General features: G+C 35.7%; 1 long non-coding RNA gene across 1 annotated transcript; it reads right to left on the minus strand.

Annotated features, from left to right (window-relative positions):
- Positions 1-1,147: 1,147 nt before the first annotated feature.
- Positions 1,148-2,395, minus strand: LOC121064103. Its single transcript, XR_005816341.1, has 3 exons — positions 2,272-2,395; positions 2,001-2,096; positions 1,148-1,402 (listed from the first exon to the last, which is right to left on the minus strand). It is a non-coding gene; the product is annotated as an uncharacterized LOC121064103 (long non-coding RNA).
- Positions 2,396-7,858: the final 5,463 nt, after the last annotated feature.

Raw genomic sequence — 7,858 nt, forward strand, 5'->3', positions numbered from 1 at the left:
GAGGAGTCCAAAACTGAACACTCAAGGTGTACTCTCACCAGTGCCACACGCAAGAGGACAATCAATTCCTTAGTGATACAGGCCACACTTTTTCTGATGCAGGCCAGGATGCCACTGGCCTTCTCGGCCACCTGAGCACACTGCTGGCTCTTGTTCAGCCAGTTTTCAAACAGTACACACAAGTCCTTTTCCGATGGACACCTTTCCAGCCACTCTTCCCCAAGCCTATACTGCTGCAAGGGATTGTTATGATCCAAATGCAGCACCCAGCAATTAGCTGGTGATGAATTGAATGTCTTGTGCCTGGATGTGGCCCATCAGTCCAGCCTATACAGATCCCTCTGCAGATCCTTCCTGCCCTCAAGCAGATCAACACTCCCACCCGACTTGGCATCATCTGCAAACTTACTCAGGGTGCTCTTGATCCCTTCTTCCAGACAGTTGATAAAAATATTAGACAAAACTGACCTCAAGACTGAGCCCTGCAGAATGCCACTGGTGATCAGCTGCCAGAAGATTCATTCACTATGATGTTTTGATCCTGGCCATCCAGCCAGTTTGTCACCCACCAAAACTGTACACCTGTCTAAGTCACGAGCTTCCATTTTCTCCAGGAGAATATTGTGGGAAAGTGTCAAACACTTTGCTAAAATCCTAATAAAAAACATCATAGCCCTCCCTCATGTACTAAGCATTCTTGTCATAGAAGGAGATAAGGTTAATTAGGCAGGACCTGCCTTTCATAAACCTACACTGGCTGCTTCTGATCACTTCATTGTCCTCTATGTGCTCTGTGATGGCACTCAAGATGATCTGCTCTGTAACCTTCCCTTGTACCAAGGTTAGACTGACAGATTTGCCACATTGCTGGCTGATAACTGACTTTCATTAAAAATTGCATTGTTTTAACATTGCCAGTTTCACAGTACCCAATCCTGGAAGAGCAAGAAGTTCCCAGTGTGCATCCTGGTCCAACTGTTCCTGTGCATGCTCTACCACCACCTCCAGGCACAAATGAGCTGACCCATCTCTTTGTGGGGCTGCACCATTACCAAGATCACTAAATTTATCTGGCTTGAAACTAATTCTTTTTTATTATTATTTTCCTTTTTAATATTTTTGACCTGGGTTCATTCACTGTTTCATCTGAGAGCCTCATGAACACTTGCAATTGCACATCTGAAGGGATGAAGGGGTTGGGAATGCTTTAAACTGTTATTGTCACTGAAGCTGACATACTGTGAAGCTACAGCTTGAGGAGGGGAGCACATGGTATTTTCCCATATGAAACCAATATATCACTACATTAACAATTTTGTATCTCCAACAATACTACATTTTTGGTCATTGTGGTCAATGGGAATTGGATTTACACTGCCCACAGAAAATATTTGGTAATAATCTGCAAAAGAAGAACAACAAAAACCTTATTTAAAAACATTAACTGAGATGTATTGAGGATCTTTTCTTACAAGGCAAATAAAACATTTCATATAAATTCTATTTTTTTCTCAGTGCATCTTTTTAAAACTTCTATTTCTAATCACCTGTGTATGACTGAAAATATCAGTCATCCCATGTTTCTTTATAACCGATGAGGATCAAAAAATGTACTGGGCATTCTCAGAAGTAAACAGGTGTTTAATACTAATTTATTTAAAAAAATAAATCTTAATATAAGGTAAATAATAAACACTCTATAAGATATCAGCAAGATGCATGCTGAACTCAATAGGAATCGTGTATGGACAGATCTCAGTATAGGATCCCTATTTAATGATGGTCAGTTCCTCATGTTATTCAGCACTTCCAAGACTGATCAGGAATTAAACACAATATTGATTTTAACATATCTTCCAAGCCTCTCAAAAGAACATAAATAATGAGTGGACCAAGCCAATCACACAAAGCATTCTTCTGTTGCTCAGTAAATTCACAGAATACATTTAAACTGAGCCAAATGCAAAGGAAAAATCTAGAAAGAGGCAGACTATACTTACAGAGTGAAGAACTACATCCTGGAAAGCTGATATTCAGCTGAGTAATGATGGATGAGCAATTTGACATGCATTCTCAGTGGTTTGTATAACATTCTTCTGCCATGGCAAAAAAAAAAAAAAAAAAAAAAGGCATAATTATAAGTCTGCATAGTCAGTTGAGGCTAGCACTGGAAAGTGGTATGACATTTTCTTATCGCTAGGTTTTTAAAATGACATTGGCAAATCATGCAGAAAACAAGCCATAAAGATATTTAAAGTTGGAAGGAAATACCTCACTGTGAAGACTGTAACAAGTCCATCCATTTGTTTTATCAAAAAGAAGACTGAAAGGTGATTTGATTGCATTGTATGAAACCTTGTGGAGAAATATACTGAAGAGAATCTGATCCAGTAGAGAAAAACTGAAAATAGACAAATTCAAATGGGAAAATAGGTGCTCTCCTCTAAAATTGGTGGTAATAAGTCAATGAAGGAAATGACTGAGGGAAAAGATGCATTCTATAACTGTTGATGTCTCTGGATGATGTTTAACTCAAAAACATGATATGGTTCAGCAACACTCCTGATTCAGCCCAGAGGATGCCCAGCTGGGTAGATTCTTTCCACCTGTCATATCAAGGTAAAACAGATGATCTGGTGTCTCCTTTTTGTTGTAAACTGTAAAAATACCTGCTTTCAGTTCCTGGAGGTGCTTTTACATACCATCACATGAGCACAAGAAAATCTGTTGTCCAGTGGTAACAGAACTGTTATTCTTAACATTGTTTTCAGTGTTATTCTGAATGAGATGCAGGTCTTAAATCATTTCTCTATAAGAAACATCTGCAGCTTCCTATACTGGAGGTTGGCAATTGTTGGCTGGCAACAAAAAGGCAATTGGCCCATTCTCAGGCTTATGTTTTCATTATTTTCTCTGATTTAGAAGACCTCTGATATTATTCTTAACAGTGATGAAACAATGACTTACTTGTGTCTTCAATAAAACTCTGATTTTGAACACTGGCCTGATTGTTTCTAGAACAAGCTCTATGACCTTAGTGAGGAGAGGAAATTTACTCATATGTACATATTTATCTCTAATCTGATTCTAATGCTTAAGAGTCTCATAAAGGCAGAATTTCTAAAAATAAATAAATAATAATAATAATAATAATCTATGATTCATATTGGACCATTTAAGTATGATATCCTTTAAATGATATAAATACAGAAATGTGTACCTTAAAAGAGCAAAGATCAAGCTAGGGCCTTCAACATTTCTGCTCTTGAAATCTATTGTCACTGAGAGAGCAGCCAAACAGTGTTCAAATTAGCCTCAGAAAGATTTTGGGCCACAAAGTGACTCAAGACCTTGGGTATTGCCATTGCTGGATTTAGGCTCCTAGCCCTGGTACTGGAATTCACACCCTACAGAGGTGCTTGTACAAAACATGCCATGAAGGTGGGGGTGGGATAGAAGCTGGGAAAAGGACTGTGACAGCCAATGCAAAGAGCAGAGCAGAGGCCTAAATCAATCAGTAAGAAATATTTAAGAGCACTAAATCCTGCCCTTCCTACAGGTTTCTGCATACATATGAGACTGAGCTTTCTGTCTGACTGCCAGTTCTGAATACAAGTGTCAAAGCCCTTCTTCAGGCAGGGATGACCAATGGCCTTTCACTGTGACAGCTGTCCAAGGTGGAGCTGGTGGAGGTGGCAGTGCTCGCCTCTCGTACTGCAAGGTTTTATGCCACTCACTTCTTCAGATGAAATTGTATCACTGAAGAGAGAGAAAAAAAAATAATAATAATTAAAGTAGGATTCTACAAGAAAAAAAAATGGTTGACACTTCCTAATGCAAAATCTGACAACCAAGGAAGTCCTCAGTCCTCAGGGCTGAACTAGAGGAACATGCATCTTGCTGGCATGAAGTAACAACTATTTTGGCCAGACACTACAGCAAAACCTTACATCTATGTCCTTAGACTTCCCAACCTTTGCAGCATTAGCCTGGAGGTTGCATATATCTTGAATTTATGTATTGTTATTACACCTGTGTCCCAAATACCATTCTGTAGGTGTACTGCTTAGATCCAGCTGAATTCTGAACTGTTTCCAAAATCTAGCTACACATCTCCACATTGTCTCAGTACAAATTTAGGCCTCCTGTGTAGTTGCATTAACATAAAAGATTTCTGACATTCTTGCCTGCCTCATACTGTCAAAAAGGCAAATGAGTTACATGAGAATGACCAAGACATGCCAAGGTCCATTCATACTTCAAATAAGCATACCACAGAGTGTCTGCAATGTCCCCAAGGCTTTCCCTTCCCTCCCTCTTTTTTCTCCTAGGTAGTGATGAGGAAAACATATTCTGAAAATACCTGGAAGCATGAATTCACACACTGGGAAAAAAAAAAAAAAAAAAAGAATTATAACCCTTTAAGCAAAACAGATTGACAGTTTACTTGAAAAGAAGCATTTCTAAACACAATACTTCATTAACCAGCTAAAATGATAACTTCTTTCCACAAATAAAGTGGTGTCTCCCTGAGAATTACATTCTAGAAAAATGCTGCCATTGACATTGTGTAAAAGTGACAAAATACTTTGCTTTGACAGAACCGAGAGAACATTTCATTTTATGTTTCAGAGATTTATACTCATGGATTCATATTTTCAGGGCCAAAAGGCTCCATTAGATGTTTTGCATAACACACAGTTGAATCACAACTCCTTATTCTTGTATAGTTTTCAGCATTTTCTGTTCAACCTAACATTTATCTTTCAGAGAGGCATCTAGGCTTGATATTCAGAAAGATCAGAAAGAAGTGAGAAGTGTATTTCTTTTCTTCTGTTTTTTTTTTTCTTTTTTTTTTTTTTCATTTGGTTTGGGGAAATTTGCAACCAACTTCTTATCTTGTAGCTTCAGTCATTTTTATGGATGTTTGGAATATTCAAAATATTTGAAAACAGAACAACAGATTGCATATTAACTGAAATAGTTGAATTCTGAGCGGTTAGTGGCAAGGACAAAAACAGGAGAAGTTATTTGCAAAGTAAAAAGTTTGTGGATACACCTGGAGAGTTGCTTTTATTTGGATGTAGCTCTTTATATTGTTAGTTCGTGGGTTTTTTGTTTTTTTTTTTTTACTTTTTTTTTTTTGTAGATGTTACACAGATAATGGTAATTCATGAACTAGTTTGTCATGCAGGCCCACTTTATTTCTGTGGTTGTGAAAAATTACCTATCCATATTCCTTCAGATTCCCAATTGCATGTAAATGCTGAACTAGTGCCCTCTTTAGAATTATTTCAAACTAATCTGAGGGGACACTACTACAAATTAAATCTAATTACATAAAGTACATTATAGTTGTGGTTGTAGACACTGAGTTTGTTCTTTCAAATTTGCACCTTTACACAGGAAATTAGTCAACATTTCATGCACAAGCTTATATTTGCCAAAAGGGCGTAAAACTTTTTGGGAATAAAATGAGGATGTGAGCAGAATGGCAACCAGATTAAAACATGTGAAGTAAATCTGGATATTGAAGAAAACTGTACTGAATCTTCTACTGACCAGCAGTTAGAACAGATGTACCCAAAGAATTTTTAGCATTTAAATTATGTGAGCAAAAACAATTTGAAGTTTCTTTTTAATTTTTCCTCTAACATTAATCTACTGAGAAGTTCAAATGAGTAATTGATGTGATAATAAAATTCACATTTCTTTTTCTGGGGGAAAAGTTTTATGCAACAATGGAATGCTAATAATCTAAGGAATGTTTTGGATAACTTCCTTACTGGTTTAATTTGTGGTTTTAAATTAGACAATAAAGGAAAGGTTTAACAATAGCTGCTTTAATATGACTTAAATACTGCATGGACCTCATCCAGGATATGGAATGCAAGGAATTTCTCTGCTGCCCTTCCAGCATTCACTGAAATGAACGAACAGAAAAACATTTACCAACAAACATGCGTAGTCACAACCCACCAATATATTTTCATCTGTTTATGCCTGCTAGTAGATTTTCATCTTCTGCATGATAGATGAAATTAGACTCTGAAAAAAAGTTATTATTTTCTCCCAGCTATATGTTAATATACCAAACAAAATCAAATGAAGTTCTGTTGCCTTTATTTTTAACATATATTTTTTTTCTGTGCATTTTAGGTTTTTTGAACATTAAAGATATTCTGAGACTTCATCAAAAAGCTATTTTCTAGAAAGTTACTTCTATTTGTGTCCAGTGCATTATATCAATAATAACAAAACTAGAAGATGGTGTGGTTATGTTTAGAATTTAAAACACCTGTGTCAGTACGCACACAGTATCTCATGCTCAATACTTAGATTTAAAAAAAAAAAATAAATAGAAAATTAGAAGAACTAAATTTTTAATGAATAGTACATACATATATAACTGCCTGGAAATGACTCTAAGCAACCTACAACTTGGCTCTAGCACAATGGATTAGATATTTAGTGTAATTTCTAGTAATTTTTTAGCAACACTTTTAAAACAATTTAAAACACACATGAAAACACTTTGCTATATTTAAGACGTACCCTAGATTTATCTAAAATAAATAAATAAATAAATAAATAACAGCACCTCAAAATAAATAATTAAATAAATAATTAGCTTCAGCAAAAGTCATTATGCCAAGAAAGCACTTGGTGACTCTGAAGATTTGCAAAGCAAAATTGAGCATTGTAGATATGATCCCAAATTTCTTGTCTAACAGAATAAAGGTCTTACCAGATTTTTTTTTACTAACATATCTCAGGATACATGCAGAAGGAAGAAAAAAAAAATAGTTGACTACAAAGAATTTCCACTTAACTTGTCTTACTACCACAAATTCACTGGAAATCTTTTATGCTTTATTCTTCATATTTAACTTCAGCTGAAATCAAAATCAATAAGAAAGACATTGGCAAAACTGTAATTGCAGTTTCTCTGGTGGGGAAAAAAGCTTCAGAAAAATCTGATTGTTTTAATAGCTTATGTTAAGGGCCTAAATATTACATGGGTGTGCCTTAGACTACATCTGCCCAGGACAATAGATTAATGTCCAGTTTACAGAACAAGAAAAGGCTCTGCCATTGTTTATAGCTGACATTTTAACAATGGTCTCAACTACTAAGTTTGGAATATGGAAAATATAATCATATGGAAAAGGTTAATATTTAACAACATAATATATTTTTATCTAGTATTCATTGTTTTACACAATGCTTGTTTTAATTAGACAATACAATTAAAGGAAGCCACAAAAAACATATAAAGCAAATTTTTTTGGATAATTTAAATATAGAAGTATATGCATGCACAATCATTGCAGTTGCATGAACAAATCAGATAACTGTATACACAGACACAGTGAATTATGCACATTTGCAGACATAATTATCCTGTCTGTATATCCATTAAGTTAATTGCCTGCATGTACAAATTTGGCATGTAATCACATCTGCACTTTAAACATGCATACATATGGCTAAATAGTCACAAAATCAAGCTCAAAATCCTTATCCTATCACTTGTGAGAGACATTACTGACTCAATCAAAACATGAATTATTAAAGTGATGGAAAGCACATGGAAGTTCCCTTTACTGTATTCCTAAATCTTTGTAGGTCCTGAAGAAAAATTCCTTACTAACTTTCACCTTTGTGAAGCAGACAAATAGGCTTCTCCATTTTCTCCAAACAAATATTATTTTCCATGCCATATAACAGAGACAGTTATGGACAGAATTAACCTTATAAGCTCCTGTCTGTCTCCTGCCCTTCCCACTGCAACATGCCTCTTTATTCATCTGTGTGTTACTAGCATCTACACTTAAGCATCAGCCTTCTGATGGTG

The sequence above is a fragment of the Cygnus olor genome, chromosome 1 (genome assembly GCF_009769625.2).
Source record: "Cygnus olor isolate bCygOlo1 chromosome 1, bCygOlo1.pri.v2, whole genome shotgun sequence".
In the NCBI taxonomy this organism is placed as follows: domain Eukaryota; kingdom Metazoa; phylum Chordata; class Aves; order Anseriformes; family Anatidae; genus Cygnus; species Cygnus olor.